The sequence below is a fragment of the Triplophysa dalaica genome, chromosome 4 (genome assembly GCF_015846415.1).
Source record: "Triplophysa dalaica isolate WHDGS20190420 chromosome 4, ASM1584641v1, whole genome shotgun sequence".
NCBI lineage: Eukaryota > Metazoa > Chordata > Actinopteri > Cypriniformes > Nemacheilidae > Triplophysa > Triplophysa dalaica.
In genome coordinates this window covers 12,481,495-12,503,129 of record NC_079545.1, presented here as the reverse complement: position 1 = coordinate 12,503,129, position 21,635 = coordinate 12,481,495, and the positions used below count along the sequence as shown (strand labels likewise).

Below are 21,635 nucleotides of genomic sequence, written 5' to 3'. Positions count from 1 at the left end.
AATACATTCTATTGTGTTTTAGAAGAGAGTCATATACATTTTTTATACTATTTATACAATTTTTTCATTCTATGAAGTCCCTTAAGATTAAAATGTAGTGCAGTATATTAATATGCTAATCATTTAGTATCATGGTTGGTATATATCATAGAATCATTTACTGTGGTATTATAATCACTGTACTATGATACCAGCACAGATACTGGGCTTCATTTTTTTAAACAAATGACGTTTTACTCAACTATTTGAAACTGGAATTATGTTCATTTGAAAACAATGCTGTTAATGTTTTTTTGCATTTCAGTGTCAGGGCATTCATCTGTATGACTTTTGTCTCTTTCCAGAGTCAGTCAATTTAAAACCACTTTATCCACTGTCTTTGTGGTTAATGGAGGAAACATTTGCCACAAGAGCCAATGAGGCGTCTCCTCGCATTAAGACTATCTCTGTCTAATGTGATCCCTTTGGTGATCTTAAATGAGCAATGAACATTTAATAGACTAGTTGAAGCTATTCACGAGTTGGCCATCAGTAGCTGCATGATAGAACAGAACATTCACTTTATAAAAAAGGCTGGCGTTGTTTCATTACAGCGAATGCTGGGTTGTTTTAACCCACGTTTGGGTCAAATGCGTTTGGGTTTGTCCATATTTGGGTTAGAAAACAAAAGCGTTTGATAGAAATACTATGTATATTGTATGTATACGTAGATGTGGGGATTCAGTTTTTACTTTTTTTAAAGCGGGCAAAACACGGGGTTTCTGCCAATCTCATATTAATCTTGAGTACCTACAGACTAGTATTGCACACTTCGTATTCGTAAGAGTATTTAAATTGATAACATTTATAAAAGATAGATACAGCTTTACAAGTGTTAACAAAAACATAATGCGCATGCGGGGGGGAGGCTGAACCAAAGCATGTGTGCACCCATTGTCAACAAAACACAGACATCAGTTTCACTCACCGCATCCAGTTCATGTCCGGCATCTTTTAGCGCTGGGATGGCTCCATATATCAGTTTCAAACGCTCTCCAAATCCAGTGTTATATCCACAGTTTATATAACAGTCATCACCCAAATGCAGTGAACAAACAAACACATGAACTTCGCGAAGATATGCGCTCGCTCTCACCTGCTTACAAGTGAAAGTGACATCTGCTCCTTCTCCTGCTCTCCTGCTCTGGGCGTATCGCGTGCTTTTCTGGGAGAATTGTCCAATACGGGACTAAGAAAAGTTGTTACAAAAGTTTTATTTGTTCGAAAAACTATTTCCAAACCTGTACGATCGCTGTGGGATCGAGCACAGAAATACTACGTAATACGCCCTAATGAATTTTGACAAGTTGTCCCATGTTAATCATGAAAAGATGGAACGTTGAACATTTTAAAGAAGTCAGAATGCATGAAACACCATTGCACGGCCGCTTTAAATACGACCACATCACGTCATCTTTGTTTGTAATCTTGTAGATCACCTACTAGGCCCAAGTGTCATGGCCTACAAACTTTAAAAAGAAACAAGATGCTCACTTCCTGTTGTGTGCCACATTCAGTTGTGCAGCGTCTCATTTATTGCCCTCTGTGTATTGAATACACACTGACATTAAATTAAACCTGAGACTCTGGTTCTTTGCGAGCGTCACAGGAGCACTGCTATCTTCAAAAGGTCTATCACCTGACGTTATTTGATCGATATGTTCTCATATAAAAAAGTCCTTTGAAAATCTCTCTCGAGGGGGCTGAAACAGTTCCTGTTCATTAACAAAGTTCTGTCTTTAAAAGTTCTAAAAGCCATTTTCTATCATGGCTACGGCATTTGTCTCTGACTGAAGGCATAGTGAGAGATGAAAAATACTTTTAATTTCCTGAGCCCGGAACCTCACAGCGTGATGGTGCACATCAATCGCACCCGACGCCCGTAGTCCAGTCTAATAGAGGCACTTCCTTTCTCTCAGCTAGTTTTTTTGTGTGTCTGTGTCTGCCTGTGGCACTTGTAGGATCATTTGATTTGGGTCTGATAACTGACGCTAGCCTCCGAGAACGGAATGAAATCTTCCTCTCCCTGGGCGCTTCAGTCAACCGCATGAAACACTTTTTTTCCCTCATAGCGGGCCATGAAATTCTGTCTCCGTGGAGCGATGACAATTCCGAGACTTCTTTGTTCGCAATTACTCTTTTTCTCGCTTCATTTTTCTAGCCAAAAAAACGTGTCTGGTTCCTCGCAGGAGGAAATCGTACCTCTTTATCTGAGTCGCTCTCCCTTGGTCCCTATCAAGCGAGCAACAAGCCACTTGAAATTACTTAGCATCTCATTTTCTTACATCTTTTTTCCTTTTTTTCCTTATCTGTTGGTGTAAATGAAAACACTTCCCTGTTGACACGTTTGTAACGTGCGGCTTTTTATTAACACGAGAGAGAAACGTGGTAATGAACTGTGAACACACTATTTTCTCTCATTTCCAGCCAAGGTAAGTGGTACAGACACCCGCTCTGTCACATTCTCCATGTACTTGTCAGGTGCCAGCTACCCTACCCCACACAAACCCACCCTCAATATGGGGTTTTGCGATATCATTTGTAATAATGCTTTTTGTTTATTCCAAGCACTGAGCCAATAACAATAATACAGTATGAACTCTCATTTGTTTTTCCCATCATTGCAGTCTGTTTGTTCTGGACTCCCTGTACATATATTTCTCAAACATGAGCTTACTTATAACGTTATTGGTTTTCCGTTGAGCTCTGTTTTGGTGTCGTCAAGTGGAATTTGTCATTTGAGGTGCGTTGTAAATATACACACACCTCCCACACTGATGGATGCCCCACTGTTTTTACACAAATTGAACAACTTGTATTATGGGTCTATGGCTTCTTAAAGCAAAGTGCAGGCTTCTTTCCTAAGGATTATTCTGAAACACCCAACATTTTTTAAGCCATATGACTGCCACCCACATAAAGAAAAGATGTAAACTATCTGTATGATAAGTTGGGCCTCTGTTCACTTCAGGCGCTAAGAACCAAATTCTTGCTACCAGCATCTTCATACTTTGTCTATTTTCAACTTAGATCTGCTCTCAAGGCATATGGAGTTGGGATTCTCCAGTCTCTCCACACCCTATGTGGGATTTGATTCCACCCCCTGGTCGGACATCTGTTTTATTTATATATGGCAGGCTCAATGATTACAAGACCAATCCTCTCTCTATTCAATCTATCTGGAATTGCGAATTATCTTGTCTCAATATAACACCTGACTGGGAGAGGGTGTGGTCAAATCTCAGTGTTAACGTCCAAAAATCTGGCACACCGTCTTATCCGCTTCAAAGTTATCCATAGAGCATACATTACCCCCTATAAGAGGTTTAAAATGAAGTTACAAGAAACATATAATTGCCATATCTGCAATAGTACATTATCAGGTACCTTTCTTAATATGTTTTGGGAATGCCCAATTGTTTCTACTATGTGGACCTATGTTAATTCTACTTTATCCTCTCTATTACATATTGACTATGATGCAAATCCAAGTTTATGTCTATGTGATGATTCTGATCTTGACGTTCTGATAAAAAAGAAAATGCTGTTTGCTGGTTTCACATCTGCTAAAAAAGCAATAATACAGAATTGGTTTAAATCAATTATGTGTAAAAAACATATTGGAATCATAATCTTATAAATATAGTGTCATTTGAATATACAACAGCACGTATTAATAAGTCTAAACTTGTTACTATTGATACCTGGCACAATTTTTGGTCCGATATACTATGTGAATAAATAAATTATAGTCACTTATTTTTTCTTTCTTCTTTCATCACAAAGCAGGAAGCAGGTCTGTTGCCCACTTTTTCTGTCTGGATGTTTTCTTATTTATTTATTTATTTATAATGTTTTTTTTTTTTTTTTTTTTCGTTGTATTTTGAACCAATAAAAAATGTTGATCACAAAAAAAAAGATGTAAACTAACCTGCAATTTTATGTTTCAAACAGACTATGTGGCAAAAGTTTAGCTTTATTTTATAGACTTAATGTAATCTTTAATAACATTAAAATGATTACGGCCAATTTCATTTCATTTCATTAGAGACTGTTAGCAGTGTTGCTTGTGTAAATACGGTGGCTTTATCAGACCATCAGTAATCTGCAGATCGTTGCGCAATACTTGGATTACTTACAGTAAATTATAGCATTTACCGATAAGACTGTAACCATATTCACTTCTTCCACACATCCACAGATAATAGGGGTGTTGCCAAGATAAGCTCAACTTCCAGTTGTATCAGTTTAGGTTTTATGTAAGTTTACAAATTTCAGTTTACAACGTTTATGTCAAACATACTATTCATTTCATTAAATTCAAAACTTCAAAGCAGGAAAAAGCATGGTATAATTCTCCACAACTTGCATTCCCGTGGTACAGAATGAGGTTTGTGTGTATTGTGTACGGCTCTTGTCTAAAGACCTGACAAGTCCAAATGATCCAAGGCCTCAATTACACAGCGGTTGGCAAGAGGCAGGGGAGGGCAGAACCAGTATTCCCCTCACCGGTGATGAGACGTCCTGCCTCTGGCTCAACGCCTCCTCTCTGTATCCCCATCCCTCCACGCGTCTGCTCCCTTGGCTTGATGGGACAGCTGTAATTAGGGAGTGGAGCCTAAAACAGTGAGACATTCTGGGTCTGTGTTCACAAGAGGGAGTGATCATAGTGTTTAGGAGATACGCGAAACAACAGGGTTCAGCGGTGTGCCTCGAGCACACACACACACAAACGGCTGGGTGCTATGGATGAAACAATTATATTTTTATGTTTTCAGCCTTTTAAATATATTTTATTATAATTGTTGAGGGATGTTAGTTAACTAGTTACACTTTTTAAATATCGGATTAGACTCTTTAATATCTTAAGGATACAATTTGTAACTTTTGGGTAAAATACGAACAATAAAGGTACATAAAAGTGACCGTAAGCTTAAATTTATGATTTATACATTTTGGTTGGTCAGTTTCACATTATTTGACTTATGGCCCTATCATACACTCGGCGCAAGTGTGTTTGCTAGTTTCAGTCCGAGTTAGTTCTCATTTTCCTGGCCTGCGCTGCTTTGCTTCAATAGCAAATGCATTTGTGCTCATTTTTGCGCCCGTGGGCATGCTTGTCTAAAAAAGAGGTGTTTTCAGGCACATTGTTGGCCTGTTTCTATTTTGAGGAACTGAAAATAGACTGTGTCATTTCATAGACAAACTCAAAACTGGTCTAAAGTCAATGCCGCAAATTTTTTTTTAAAGAGTGCGTTAGTAGAAAATGCGCCTCTGGGCAGGTCCACAACGCGCGTTCACTTTACTTATTAGACGGAGGGAAGCGCAGCAGCACACAAACATGCCAAATATCAAATTTAATAACAATGTAAAAGATTATTATTGAGTACATAAAGAAAAAATACGGGTTGTCCTGTAGATGGTCTGCTCGCGCGCTTTAACCTCACGCACAAGCTGATGCGTTTCCGCCGCGTAAATAGTGAATTTGGAAGTGCATCTGGCTCTGAGGGAATGAGTGATGAGCACGCCGACAGTTTTCCCGTCGTTAAACTAGCAAAATCATATTCGGGCATGCCCTCAGTGCACCTGCGCCGTGTGCTTAAGACCATGTGCTAAGATCATTAAAATAGGCCCCTAAGTAAATAAAGTAACCTACAATTATATATTTTAAACAAAGATTTTATTGATTTTGGGATATATGTTGAAGAAATATGTTTACCTTTCGATTCAGTTTTTAATGTTCTGTTGTATTTTGGTGTAAAATTTGTGTAGTGCCAAAAAGTTCTTAGACCATTGTTGTGTACATCTCGCAAAATAGTCGGCAATTTCCCTCCGAAAACTCAGATGTCCAGATTTGCAGTTTTTCAGGAAATTAACAAAAACACTGTACTTTTTAAATGATTAAATACGGTGTTGTCAAAGTTGACAAGCACTTTTGAATACTTTATTTAGGTTAGATATGGGCAAAACCCATTTATTAATAACAATGATTTAGTGGGGGAAAAATCACGAAATATGGAAAAACAAGGTTTCAGAAGGACAACAGCGAATTGCAGCTTTTATTTCCCCTTTAACAAGAATACCACGCATTTAAAAAATCTTCACAATATTCACAATTTTGCCTGGTTTTATATCGCCGCAAGTGATCATAAATACTTGAATGAATATTCAGTATGTCACCCGGCTTTATCACACTCAATTCTCTTTTAATCCACACCTTGAACTAGTAATCATCCACGGTTTGGGCAGGCCATTTATTAGCAGGCTGAGCAAGTCCTGCCCTAGTTAAAGTGCTGCGATTCATCAACACCTGTCACTGCTGTCAGAATGTGGGCTGGAACAGCATTAGGTATATGGATACCTCAGGGAAGTATATTTTAGTTGTCTGGGCTTCCATATGTAGAGGCTTTAGGGTTTGAACGCTTGTGGGTTTAGGACTGTCACGTTGAACTTGTCCACCCTCCTCTAAATTTTCAGCAGATGTTGTTGGTAAATGAGGTTCAATTCTAGGTTTTGTGCCCTTGAGAACATAATTTAACCAGGTTGCTCCAGGGAGACTTTCCTGCAATTAGTGTTAGTCTAAATCTGCCAAATAACAAGGAGCTAAATGAGAGCACAGCGTGTTGGTTCACGACTTGGGTCTCTTTCCATGTAATAGAGATTTCTTTGAGTGGTGTCCTGGTTCTTCTACATCCTGTTTTTATTCTTAAAGTCAACATGAAATTGAACATTGCCCATATTTACTTTGCATATGAAATTTTCCTTTTTGACTGATGTCACCAAACTCAACCAACTTTCTTCAACCAACCATCAAATAAACTCTGTCTCAAACCAACTGACTTTATAATCCAAACATTCCTGGTAAAAGAAAATTGGCCACACCCAATATTTCTTCTTATTTCTTGGGTATGTCAGGTTGCGGAAGAAAAGAGGTGCAAACAGTGTTATGTTGAATTATTTTGCAGCCTTTGCATGTCTTTCATTCATGTTTTTACCTTAACTCGTTCCCCAGCAGTATTTCTTTTTTGCCAGTCAGCACTACAATTTGATCACGTTTACAAAATGTGATGGTCCAAATATAAGAACAGAGCCTCTATCATTCTATTTTGAATGTTGGTTGGTTTCTTCAAAATTACAAAACGTAAAATGCTCAATAAATTGCTTATCCCAGATTGGTTTTAGAATGATTTACAAAGCATAGACATTCACTTGTTTTTGCATGTGTATCACGGATAATACAAAGGAAGAAGTATGGCAGGAAAGGAGTTGGCCTTTTCTCAATTTTTTTGGAATAGTTGAAAGAAAAACGATAGGAAAATGAAGGCATAACGCACCATAGCACATGTTGAAGCATATGCGCTAGTTGCTAAGCTGCCTTTATCTTTCCTCAAATTCCTGTTGACACCTCCTTGCATTTTACCTTGCGGTTTGAAGAAAACCATTTGATGTGGTTTTCAAACAGAAGGAAAACATTGAAGTCATCCAGCAATTATGGTCTACACTGTGAGGTCAGACATAAATAACCAAATTAGCATTCTTCTGTTTCAATAACTACCACATCTATAAATGGCACGAGTAATTACTGCTGTCTGATGGCTGTTAGGTACAGAGATATTTGAAAGAAAAGTAGACGTTCTGGTTAGATTTAATGTTTACTCTACAGAGGGTGGACAGGTTTTACTGTTTGTGCACTTATCTCATTATCTCAAAACACTACATACATTCAAATTTGACGTATATTAACAGTATAAGTATAAGTTGAATGTACCTGCGGTGTCTTGGATTCTTATATTCTGCGGGATGTTAAATTTGCACGTGGAATGCATAAAGATTAGTTAAGCATGCCATGCGTATCGCCATTGTCATGTGATGGATCATTGCGTCTTATTTGCAGTCTAAACTAATTCCTGAATAAGATTACTGCATATTTCTCTTTTATGAAAGACCACTTCCTGCTAAAGTTGCTTTCATCAAAATGTTCCTTCCCGGTTCATTTCATGTCTGATTGTGTGATAAGTCACAAGATAATACATAAGCTTTTCTTGGAATAGTTTGTCACTGATCAAGATGCTGACTAATGTGTTTGTGCAGGTACTTGAATTGGCTTTTTAGATGCAGATAGTGTGTTATTTGCGTCACAGTTGCGTGTTGAAAATAATGACACAATGCTATACAAAATGGATTTTTCAATAGGTGTGTTTAATAGATTCAACCCAGACATGTTCTTGGCTATTTACAGCACTCAAACAAATAGCAAGTGTTAACTTTTTAGATCTATACATGGTATTCCAACACCACATGTTTATGACTTATCAAATGACATCTTTTATGGCACTACACAAGTGGTTGCTATTTACTGGAGGCATGGCATTTTATGAGGCATTTTTAACACGGCTAGCTTTGAGTATTTCTTTGTCTACAGTGGCCTGGAGGTTAAGAGCAGATTTACATTGCCTAGTAAGTAAACTTCATTTCCACTTAATCGCTCCATCACTCGGCCTGACGCACAGCTCTGTAAAGCGTAGGCTTGCTTTCCGTTAATTAAACGCTGTTCAAAATGATCATCCTAGTAAGCATGCTACTTTTAAGAGGTCATTTACCCAGAGAGGGAATGTTGCCCTAGTAGACTGAAACCAGGTGTCTGTCAAAGCAAGGTCATTCTGGTTGATTTTAAGAGATCGGTCAGTGCTAGAGGTAGTTTTTTTGAAATCTCAGAGCTTGTTAATGATGTTCAGTGAAGTCTCTGCGGGGTAGATGGCACATCAGCGGTTTGTCTGTTCTCACTGGTGAGAGGAACGAGAGCTGATGCTGAGCAAACAGGAAGTAGAATGAGCACCGCTGTGTGCTTATGAGAAGTGTGTTATTTAGCTTGAGAGTCGGGAATGTTAGCCCATGGAAGCAGAACTGTGAAGGATAGCAGTATTACAGTTCTGTTTCTTTCAGTTAATTTCAGTTTTGTGACAGTAGACAAAAGAAAAGGCATAACATTTTACGTTACGTTATCTTACCTTAAATCACATTACGTTCCTTACGTTACGTTAAGCTAGGCTACCCTAGACTAATCTATGCTACGTTACGATACATAACTCTACACTCCTCTTTGGTACATTACGCTAGGCTATGCTACATTAGATTACGTTACGTTATGTTACTTTGTGTTTTTCCTCTCATGTAACATTTTATTATCAGACATATTCAACACTTTGACTTTCAGCGTGGTTGTTACTTCATTAAGATTCTTAAATGACTTCTGCTTTAGATATAATGCACCTAGAATTCAGTGTCGTCTCTGTTTCCGCTCCGGGCGTCGTGCCTGGTTTTACTGCTTGGGTTTACGGCATTCATTATGCACACTTAACAGCTGTTGTAACTCTCTGCGGCGGTGTGGTGTGTACGTGCATGCATGCGTGCGTGTGTGTGTGTGTTGGCGGTGTTAGGTGTGACAGGATTGGCTGTTGGCCCGGACAGAAGGATCACACCACTGACCTTTCGGTTTAGACATGAAAGATGATCGTTTTCTCGCTCGCGGGACAGGTTTCATATTTTTATCTGGCACTTAATTCCGTTCTCATCTTTGCCTGTATGCCTACCTTCCTCTTTATCATGTTTGGGTTGCTCTATCTATCAAGACTGCAACGAGATTGGAGAGGAGAGATCATTATCATATCTCTGGCATTGGCATTGTTACTTGTACAAAACAGGAATGACAGGGTTGCATGAGATGATTCTTATCTAGTTCTTCAGAGTTTCATGCTCCGTTCAAATTCTTGTTTGCCAAACTTGAAGGTATAGTGTTTTCTTACATGAAGTGAAATCAGTTAACAGTGTTTTTTTATATGGCCACCTTTCCAGTTCCAAACTCATATTGTGGTTTTGACATTCTTTTATGTTCCATAGAAAAAGAACAATATTTTTAACGCATATATTTTCTTCACCCATAACCCTTTTTTTACTTAAATGGGTCAATGACAAATAAGAAAATGTCAGGTGGTGCGACCATATAATTTAAAATAATATACATTTAATGTATTTAGCACTGAGTATTTTTCCCCTCATATATAAGAAATTTAACATAAAATCATGCCAAAATATTTTATTAAGAATTTTATTGAGAAAATTAACATTTATTTCTCAGTTTTGTTCCCTGTTTGTATGTTCGGACGGTCGCACCACCTGACATTTTTGGTCTTTCAAACACCAAAACTCAAAAAATCTATTGAATTTCAATAAAATGAAAAGGGTTTCTTATAAAGGACATATTGTAGATCCATTTGATATATGACATGTGTTTATTCAAATTCTTTTTAGGAAAATAATGAATTTGGACACAAAACACGTCATTGACCAAAATATTTATGATTATATAAACACTGACTATAAGTTTATAAATATTGTGCTTTATATGCATATATTAGTAAGTGATTAAGTGATTTGGAGGCAATGCATTTTTAAATGGAATGACTCACATTTCACCTGTTTCCTTTTAGATATTTTCCCCATTACCTCATGTTGCTTCACTGGATTCCTTTAACGTTGATTCTACCGCATATTTCAACTACAACTCGGCCCTCAAGAGCAGAAACAAAGTATTTCTTGAGGGATAAGAAAATTTATGAGAATGGTAAATGTGAAGTCATGTGGGGATAGGGACTCTCATATATTATGTATGGATGAGCCGTTGCGGTGGAAATGACATGTGGACTGCTGAATTACTTGGTTTATTTTGTGATGTAACTTAAGACATGATATATTACTAAAGGAGTTATTACGCTCCTCCATACTTGGCCTCCTCCCAATGTTTACACAACCCATATTCTCTGTAAGGCTTCTACGGCTGCTTCTGCACATGAGATGGAGAGATTTGTGGTTTTAAACCCTGAGGAGAACATCTGCCAGTGCTTTAGGTTTTTCCACCGTATCATTACATTAAGGCCGCTGGCAGGGAGCGGCGGGAATATTGAGGTTGTGTTTTATAAATATTGACGTGAGGGCACTTTTAAGACTTGTAGAACTTCAACAACACCCTGGACTGCGGCAGACGGTTGAGTTTATATCACGGTTGCATTTGCAGCTTAAGTCTCAGCGTGAAGTTTTGACGATCCCATTCTCCGAGTCCATACAGAGCTATAGGCTTAATGGAAATTGCTCTTTTGAGAAAGAAACTAGGAGGTATAAATCTAGACGATAGTGATTTGAAACTATGTTGGCTTTGACAGTGAGAATTTTAAGTGGACCTTGGACCAAAAGGTTCCTACGTACACATAAACACACACAAACATACACAAACATACAGTATACAAAACCAACTCATATTCACAAATCGTAATGAAGTTGCTTGGTGGATGTTGGAAGCCCTAGAAGTAATACACATGGAATCCGTTTCCATATGTTTGCATCATGGGCATTAAGTTTTACAAGCTGTTTTTGAACATCATCTAAGCCTTAAATATCATGTGACATCACTCTCAATAAATCATTTGTTGGAAAAACATCTGTTTCATAGTTATTGGGATTGGGGAAAAAGGAAACAATATACTGGATATAATGCAGTTTATACAGCATGTTTCTATGCTAAAAAAATTGAATAAATGGCCTCTTTTGAGTAGTGTTTTTTCATAAAACTAACCAGTCAAGTTTTGACTCCCAATTTCAAGCAGTGTATGGTTTCTTTCATATTAACTTTAAACTATCTCAAAATAACTCAATAAATTTAGTGTTTTATTAAGTCAAATGTATTTAGCTACACTAGCCATAAGTAGCATCAGATGTATTTATCATAGATATAAATAACTAGATGGCCCATTCAAGCGCTCCAGGTATATAGATGTGTCCGCCATTTTGGAACTGTTCACTGATATCATTCACAGTTTGCTAGAATGCCCGAAAATGTTGATACCCTTTCGTTGTTGCCATGTGTTACTGTATCAAATATAAGGTTCGAGTTATGTTTTCATAATCATACACTGTCAGCTTTCTCTTGAGTGTTAACAGACTGGCTTGGCAGGGTTGCCATTTATGTGAAACAAAATCCTTCATCACTGAAGTTGTGGGGCTACTGAAAATCAAGTGCAAATAGTGAAAAATATTATAAAAGTGTGTTGAAAAACAGAAGCAAGATACACAGAACCCTGTTACTCTGAAAAAGCTGCACTCTAAAACACATTAAACATTTGTCAATTAAACCAGTTTGTCTCTATGGAGTTGCATAACCGTAGTAACCGTCTTTGCTATATATAATCTGCTTTGCTTTCTTTAAGATAAGTGGTTTTGTGGGTCTCATAGGGTTAATCCTCGAAACCCGAAGCTCTTTCTCTTTCCTCTTTTGCATGTTTTCTTAAGGTTGTGTGAAGAGCCACTCAAGGCCTCTTCTCCAGCTCCAGATGTTTTGCCGAGCTATTTATTTAGCTTGTAAACAGGCCGCCAAAAGCTTCCCCCATAATGATGGAGAGGAAAACCGCAATTACATTGTTGCAGGGGCTTTACAAAACAGAGCTGGCTGTTGAAAGAGACGCAGTGCTGGGGGGAGAGCAGGTTGTTATCGCTTTAGAGAGAGAGAGGGTTGCCAGATTGAAATGCAAATCTTAACATTTCCCAATTCATTTGGAGGCAAAGCAATAACTGCAAGTACAAAAACAAGAGGGGGACGGTGCCTACAAAAAGTGAAAGGATAAAAATCCTTTCCTGGGTTTTGTGGGGGGTTTGATCATTCTGATCTTGCACAGTTTAATTTATTTTGTTTTTAAAAGACACCTGAGATATGCAGAGCCTTAAAAGGCATGTTCCAGAATTAATGTTTTGCCAAGTTTGCAAATAGTGAGACATTTTTTTAACAAATTCAGCCATAAAATGCATTAATCTGTTTTACAGATTTAGGAATTACATCATTATTTATCTGTTTTTCTCTGTGTATTTGGTGAAATCATAGTCACTTTCAGTAAATTATATAATACATTGCAATACATTAAAAATGCACTTGTGACAAATCTTTAAGGGCACATTGTGATACAATTTTACTTGAATTGTGACATGTCTTTTGTGTAACAGCTTTTGGAATGAGGAAGAAATGTATGTTCAGACTTGATTTTATCTTTCTGGAATTGATTGGATTGTAGGAAGTCGGAAGTCTTGACATTGGAGATGTATGTTATTCAGAGAAGAGATGAGCGCACAAGAAATAAGAAAGAATTTAACAATTTAAATAAACACTGCAGTATTCCATAAAAATATAAGAATTTTACATTTTTGGTTTCATGGTGACTTTAATATGTTGACCATTCAGCATGTTTCACCACTGAAACTTTTTAAGAAGTTAAGCAGTTCATATCTCACTCATGAATGACATCAGGCCCTACAGGAAACAAAGACGTATGACTTAAGACCTATTCGCACGGGATTAGTATTATCTGGGGACCTCGTGTGATTTATAAATGACCTCCCCACATCTGTTTTTCATGTAGTGCATTCGCACGGGATAAGTGAAGCCTGTGATTTTGCTCAAATTTACTGACTTATTTCCCGGATGTGATGGCAATGCTTTGCGTATAGCCTATTGTTGTATGGTGTTTAATGATATATGACCGTACTTGTCAGCATTTGAGACCCGTGATCTTCTGTCCGGTTCCCGATCCTGACAATGTTACATGCGTTTCCATGATAAATAAAAAACGTTTTACTTATTTAAAAAATTCTAGACATGGCTGATTCGCAAGGGATTAAGATCACAGACAATCTCTGCAATTGTTAAAAATGACCAAAGGTCACCAGGTAATACTAATCCAGTGTGAATAGTGCTTTAGTTTGTCTAACCTCGTGCATTTCACGTCCGGCATCTTTTAGCACTGGGACCTCGCCATCTATCAGTTTCCAACGATCTCCAAATCCAGCGTTATATCCACCGTTTATATAACATCCATCACTGAAAAGTCGTGAACAAACAGACACACCTAAACTTCACTATCGCATGAGTAACAAGCTGCAGCACAGCCCATCTTGACGCAGCGCAGATAACCTTGATGGTAAGCGGGTCTAGCTCGTCGGTTGGCTCATGGGTGGGCTTTTTCCTTCGGCTTGACCGTGCTTTTCTGGGAGAATGGCCAATAAAAGGAATATTTTAGAAAGTTTTTAATACAAAAAACAAGTTGGAGTGCTTGGGGAGTGTATCAAGTACAGAAATGTCGTACATCCAACTCACTTTTTAACAAGTTCACCATGTTACGTATGAGAAGCCAGCACATTTAACAGTGTTAAGAAGTCAGAATGCATGACATAGCATGATACCCGATCTTTAAGTAAAGCTAAATTTAATATACATAGTACTGTAGCTAAACTTTGTTTTTACAGTAGGCTGAGAACATCTTCACAAAGTCAACAATGTTACAATGAAATTGTTGAGTTGTTTTTTCTTTATTTGACCAGGAAATACAGCCGTTGAGAAAGATCATTATCTACATCGAAGGGTTGTGGAGTGTCACATTTATGCCAGTCATTAATACATATTCAAACACGCAAGTTATGCAACATCTTTCTGTGTTTACATTCTCATATTTGTCTTCGAGAGATGGGACATTTTATTGTTTGCTTTCGACAAACTCTTGGAGATGAGACGATTCTTTGTTGCACTTCAAGTTCTGTTGTTTCCTTTAACCGTCTTGCGTACTTTCCACAGAAATGCAATCTGAAGTGGCCTTCGCTCATATTGTAAAATGTATTTCGTAGCTTATGAAATAACAAGTAATTTAATATTTAAGAGGTTTGAACCTGCTGCTTGATATTGATTTGGATTCCATTCAAGTAATCAGTTTTGTGAAGTTTCCCAATTGTTTTCTTCAAAATCATTCTTAAAAGTAACATCATCCTCATAACTTAAGACAACCCAACATATTAACATGCTTGGCCAGCGGTACCGGCCCCTTCCTCCCTCCCTCCCTCCCTCCCTCGCTGTGTGTGTCATGTAAGAAGAGATTACTTTGATATTTAATGTCGGCTTGCCACTCGCATTGACCTTTTAGTGTAGCACATTCCGAGGGCGTTGTAATTAGCGCTGGTCAGAGAGAGTGAACGAGCAAAGGGCGAGACAGGAGGGCCGATAGGCATGTTCGGCACAACGCATATAGGGCGTGCTCCGCGTGAGACTGCCGTCGCCCGCTGCAGGGCGTCATAGCCCTTTTCACTTCCCATCTGCAATTATTTCCGTCACCGCCACATAACGGTCTGACCGCTTGACAAGTCAATTAATTCTTAATGGGCCCTCCATCTGGCTCAGTTCAGTCGGAGGTCTGTAGCCTTTCATCACAGGGACGAGGTTTAATGCTAATGACTGATGAGATTTTGTCAGGTAAAATCACCGTGGGCATTAATGGCGACCACACAGGTGTACTTTGATTTACTAACGGTTAACAGTCTAGAAACTTTATTGTATGCCTGATCTGGTTTAAATTGGTTTTGGAGGGGATCAAGGCACTTGAGAGACCTGCTAGACCAAATCAGTTGAGTTTGATCCACTAAAGTATTTATATAGAAGAACCATTTTACATTATTTATTTACATTATTATGCATAAACAGAAGTAGGATTTTGCAGGTTAAAATACTGCACTTATAGGAATGTGAAATTGGAAGAAATGATATGGGATAATGAATAAAGACTTTCAAATTTACATGCTACCATAAAATGGCAAAGTATCAATTAAAAACAAAGTTTTGAAATCACAGGGTAATTATTTAATAACCTTAATGAAGGTCCTCTAATTCTTCTAACAGTTCCTATTTTCACACACACACACACCCGTGGACGCATTGGTAATCTAGTTCATTATAAATATTTATGTTGCTAATTACTCCAAGTGCATTATTAATAGCTCTGAAATTTTCCTCAAAGAGTATGTAATTAGGCACGAAAATGAGTCGAAAGCTAATAATGCCGGAAGTTGAAAAGGCATTTTTTAAAGCAGTTCATTTATGCTCCAGTTCGCAGAACCTGCAGCTCTCCTTCATTTCAACCACATGCATTTTCATGAAGCGATAATTCACATGTCTAATAAAAACAGAGCCTGACAGCGTGGATCCGTCAAATATTAGCTCACATTCCATTAGCATGTATTAGCGCGATATGCTAGCTTTAATTAAAGACAGCTGCGTGCGTTTAATGTGCTGTTTGTTTGCGCTTCTGCCACATTTACTGATATATTTTGTGAGCAAAGCAAACCCAAATTCTATCAACCCAAAACAGTGTGAATCACTGGGGTTTTGATTTAAAAGAAGCTTCTTGACCTTCTTGAAAGTGTGTTTTATATAATGTTATGATCCAGTATGCATAGGTTCAACTACATGTTTACATTGTTACGTGATCAGAAAATGTGTTCACTTGTGATGTTGTGACTTGTGACTTGTGAGCTTCAAAAATAGTTTGCAAAAGTACAATTTAACCTCAAGGAACGCATTTCTCGATATCTATACCACTGATGCCCTGAATTGTTTTACTAACTATTAGTGGCATCCCATGCATACTGAAAAATCTCATCAAGGTTTAGACACACTATTTATTGATGTGTAAGGTTCATTATTTGACCACTCATATTCAATATATTTGAAAAATATGCAGTTGTATGAATTTTTTATATTGCCTCAATCTTACTATCGCTCACCATAAAGCACTTCGAGTAACTGGGTTGTCAGTCTTACAGTTCCATTAACGCTCCAGACAACAGGCCATTAGGCTCCAGGAGCTTAATTGCTTGTTAAGTGGCTAATTAGTGCTCTGCTTTGTTTTTCACTCTCCCTTGACTTCTGTTATTTGCTTTTTATATCCCACAATTTGTTTACGTTCTCCACCTTCCACGCTGTGTTTGGAAATGCGAAAATGGATGTTTCCGCAGTCCAGGATAGATAATGTCCACCTGTGCTTAAGGCATTGGCAGATGGATACGTTATGACATCCTCTCAGTGCCAAATACCTGCTCCTGGTGATTTACCTTCTGCAAAGTTTATCTTCATTCTTGCTCAAGCACACCAGTCACTGCAAAGTGAGCCTTGAGACCTTTGATGTGAAACTCGTCTGGTTACAGTAGGCTATATAATGCAGTATACATTGAAAACACAGATGACCAATAACAACAAGTGTGCAGTTTACATTGGGAATACAGCAAGCTCTTAAATTCACTGCATAGCTTTAATGGATTTCGACTGGAATATAAAATAAGATAATGTAGGTATGTTTAGGGATGCAGCGATTACTGAGGTTCACTATTAACCGCGCTTAAAAACGTCACGGTTAATTCATTGTGAAGGCTCCGTTACACCGCATGTTTCTGTTGCATGGAACGGAAACATTGCAACTTGCACAAAATGAAAACAAAGTTTCACCAGTAGTAGCTTAAAGAGCTGTGCTTATCAGAGACACGGAGGCCACGTTACACACTAGATTAACTATGGCAGAGAGACCAAACAGTGAATCTTGCGTCTACAGTCACAATCAAGGCTGTAGCGGTGACAGTTGGGCTTTCAGTACAACATAAACGACGGACATGAAGTGTCGCGTTGAGGACAGCTCACAAGATGCTTACATTCTGTATGCACAAACTCAAATTCAAAGTCTACCCCTGATGCAAGTTGAACCAATTTAACGAATTTCATGTTATTATTTAGCGAATAGGCTCTATATCACGTCGATAAATCCACAATGTTTGTGTGCACCAGAGTGGAGAGCAGCAATTTTTAACGAACATGAAGAGGAAACACTGAAATAATTCAAATAATACTGTTAGGTTTAGGGTTTGAGTAGAGGTTATAATATGCACGCACGCTAACATTAGGTTTAGGGTTTGGGTTAGGGGACAGGTTGATGAGACAAATTGCTGTTTAATATGGACACACGCTAAATTGGCGTATCATATGCACACAAAAATAGCCGTATTTTATGCACGCAAAATCGAATTTTGGCTTACGTGTAGCACAGCGAGTGTTATTTATACGCAATTTATGAAAGTGGGCTGTATGTTTTCGGAAACAATCGTAAAGCTGTATCTGTCTTTTATAAATGTGATCAATACTCTTCGAAGATACAAAGTATGCATTACTACTCTATAGGTACTCAAGATTAATATGAGATTAGCAGAAACCACGTGTGTTACGCACGCTTTAAAGGGACAGCAGCATAATAAATATATCGGCTTTAATCCTCATCAAACAACAAAAACGAAGACAAAACCGACTCACTGCTCCAGACCGATCAACTTTAATAACTTTAATATGGTTTGATCTATATTTCAGTATACTGTGAAGACTATGAAGGGTGATTTTGCATTTATTTATTACTTTTTGTAGCGGGAAAGTAAATTTTTTGTCAGGTCGAGTAAAAATGTAGAAATTAACGTATCCATAATAATCGTCATAATCGTGCAACCATGATTATTCCTCAGACTATAATCCTACCAACAAAATCTATAATCCTTGCATCCCCATGTGTTTGGAGTCGGATTGTGCACGAAGGTGCATGTTTTGCTGCAGAATTTAATTCCTCTGATGTTTTTATTGATAATGGAAAAATAACATTTAACATGCCCTGTAAGACTTGACATTGTCATTATCCTTAATTGTACAAGCTGCAGTATTAAATGAAAGACTGTTGTAGGATTTACAAGGTTGGTTCCACATGTTTGGCACATGGGTATAAATGAAAAATAAGAATAAGAGACAAACCAGACATGTTATGTAGATCTCAGTGTACTAAAAACAAACACATTAGGTTATTTAGTAGTGTTCTTTATCTTTGGTATGTGTGTATAGTTAAATGTTTATTTTATGTGTGTTTGTGCGTGCGTGTGTGCATGTAAACATTGAAAGGCGTTTTCGACACATCTTGACAATGTGTTTAAAACATGAACATTAAAACAATATTGCAGATTTGTATATTTGCAGTGCTGTTGGCATTCCGTCTACAAGGACACTGCAAGGTACAGGCCGCCATACAGTACCATAGGTAATGTTGCCATAGAAACACATTGACTAGCATTCTACAGTTAACATTACACATCTTGTCAAGAATAAACAAACAATTCTTTATCACTTAGTTTCACTTTTGGTCATTGAGATCAAATGCAAAATGGTAGGATCATGAATCTAGTTGTGTTCCAGACATTTGCGTCAGAATCTTCCATTGTTACATTAGACTTAAAATGTATTTATTTGCATAGGAAAGAAAGTTGAAATCAGTTTGAATGTTATTTGCAAAAATATATTTGGTCAAGATCCAATCAAATAGCCATCAGTTCCTACTTAGTACTCTACATACAATCAACCAACCAAAACCTATAGATCACAATCTACTTCCTTGAAAGTCATGTCACAATCGTCTTGAGTGTTATGGGTGAGAATGCACGCCCATTCTCATGTGGCTAGAATCGGCTATACCTCAAAAGCAATAGCTCCTGTGTACAGAAATAGATAGATTGACCTTTTCTGCTCAGCTCCCAACATTACCACAATCTGCCCTTATCATTATCATGGGAACGTTTCACACAGTATTAGACTTAATAAATTACTTTTCCTCTCCTTGCCTTATTCCCTCACTGCGTTCCCCTTGCACGCTCTTGCTCACTTCCCTGCTCCTCATCCGATAACCCAGAATCCCCTGGGGCTTGGCCTCCATAATCACGTCAGTTCACAGCCCTCTTATTTGAGCAGAATTGTTTAATTGGTATGTGTTCTACATAACTGTCTGAGTATTAGACTCACAAATGAAGGTTAGAACCTCGGTGCTTGTAATCGACTGAAAGAAATTGATTTGCACTCAAGACGCTCTACAGGGAGAGAACTTTATGGTTCTCCAAAGAAATGAAGCTTTATAATTGTGTTTTTTTTCTTCTCTCTGAGCTTTGTTTCTGCTCCCTCAGAACATATTTCCTTTATTGATAGACATATTTAAAAGACAGAGTGACTCAATCAAAATGTTTATGAACTTGGTCACCAATTGGTTGTCCGATGTACATTTAGCAGAAGTAACATTCAGTGCATTCAAGTGCATAAAGGCTTTTAAGATAATGTACAGACAGCCGGTTGTTGTCTCAGAAATAAGCCCCCGACGGCGTTTCATCTTCAATAGACATCGAATGTGAATTTGAAATATTGTATTAGCTCATTTTTGCAGTCCTTCCACAAGGAAAAGCCGTTTACTTTCGCTTTTTAAGGTAAGAAACAACATTCAAATGTCACGAACAGGCAATTAGGTTTAATCATTTGTAAATATAATGTCATATATGTTATTAAAAGACATATTTATATTTAGTTTGTCACAAATACCTGTCAAAATTATTTGTTGCATCCAGGTTACCGTGGTTTATTAGTTTTGAGAGGTTGTTATCTGGGAATAAAGAACTGGCAAATGTCGTGACTGACCAGAATCAAGCACTCCAAGGAGCCGTGTAATAAATATATTTATATAAAACTGTCCGTCTATCTATAGATGGATGTGATGTAGGCTTTATGATGTGATGTAGACTTTATGATTATTGGTGTTATAGGGTTGGGTGCATTCATTTACTGCTAAATATTAATCTTGGTTGAGTTATGTTTTGCTCCAACAAAGAATATTAAAGTGCAATAATTTCATTTGTTGAGTTGCCTTGGGTGAGAGAGATCTGATATTAAAGAACCCCACCTTCAGTTCACAGATACTGAGCTATCCGTGGGTTTTATATGAATATTTATGTGATTATTATAATCAAGTATACCAGACAAGAAACAGCCATAGTCTCAGTTGGATATGTTCCACATAACTTATGTGATGTCTCAAGGCAGCAAGCAGATGGTTGGTTTAGTTTGAACTGTATCATATGTTAGCTGATCTTGTCCTGTAAGTGATAGATGAACCACTCAAGCCTCGTAAAAAAAAGTACACAAAGTTCATTTTATTAATTATACTTATACAGCGTTCAAGTATACTGGACAGTATTTTGGAGGAAACTCGGGCCCGGTTTCATAGACAAGGCTTAGCTGAACATAGGATTGATTAAATTAGAATATTTAAGTCGTTTTTATAAAAATGCCTTAGAATAAGAAAACATTACTGGTGTGAATTTTGAGACAAAACAATGGCAATGATGTATTTTTAGATAACTTCGCTCTCCTTCTAAAATCTTGTCCAAATTCGCTGTTTTTCAGGAAATGAAAATGAACCACTGTAGTTTTTGAATTATTCGGTTAATTCTTTTTTTTATTAATTGACAAGCTCAAAACTGCAAAATATGGTGATACGAGTTTTTAAGAACCGCAGCAATACGTCAGAGCGAGTTATTTTCACTTTAGATAGCTGAAACGTTAAGTTTAGTCTGGGCCTAGTCTTAAACCTTATCTGTGAAACTGGGGATTTATTTAGTAAGTAGGCCTACTGGTATAAATGTAACTGTACTATTTCAATACTTATGCTTAAATTGGCTTGTACTTTAAGTGTATCAATAGTAAACTTCCAGAACACTACTGCTGTGTTCCTCTAAAAAGTATATGAAGTATATTTCTGAGAAGAACATAAAGAGTAGACTGAAAGCATACTAATAGTACACTAGAACTAAACATATTTTGTTTTTTTAGAAAGCATTGAAGATGT

General features: G+C 37.5%; 1 protein-coding gene across 11 annotated transcripts in view; it reads left to right on the top strand.

Moving 5' to 3' along the window:
• The window catches only part of fbrsl1 (fibrosin-like 1), a 245,130-nt gene that overhangs the window by 108,171 nt on the left and 115,324 nt on the right, over positions 1-21,635 (top strand). The gene's annotated exons all lie outside the window — the stretch shown is intronic.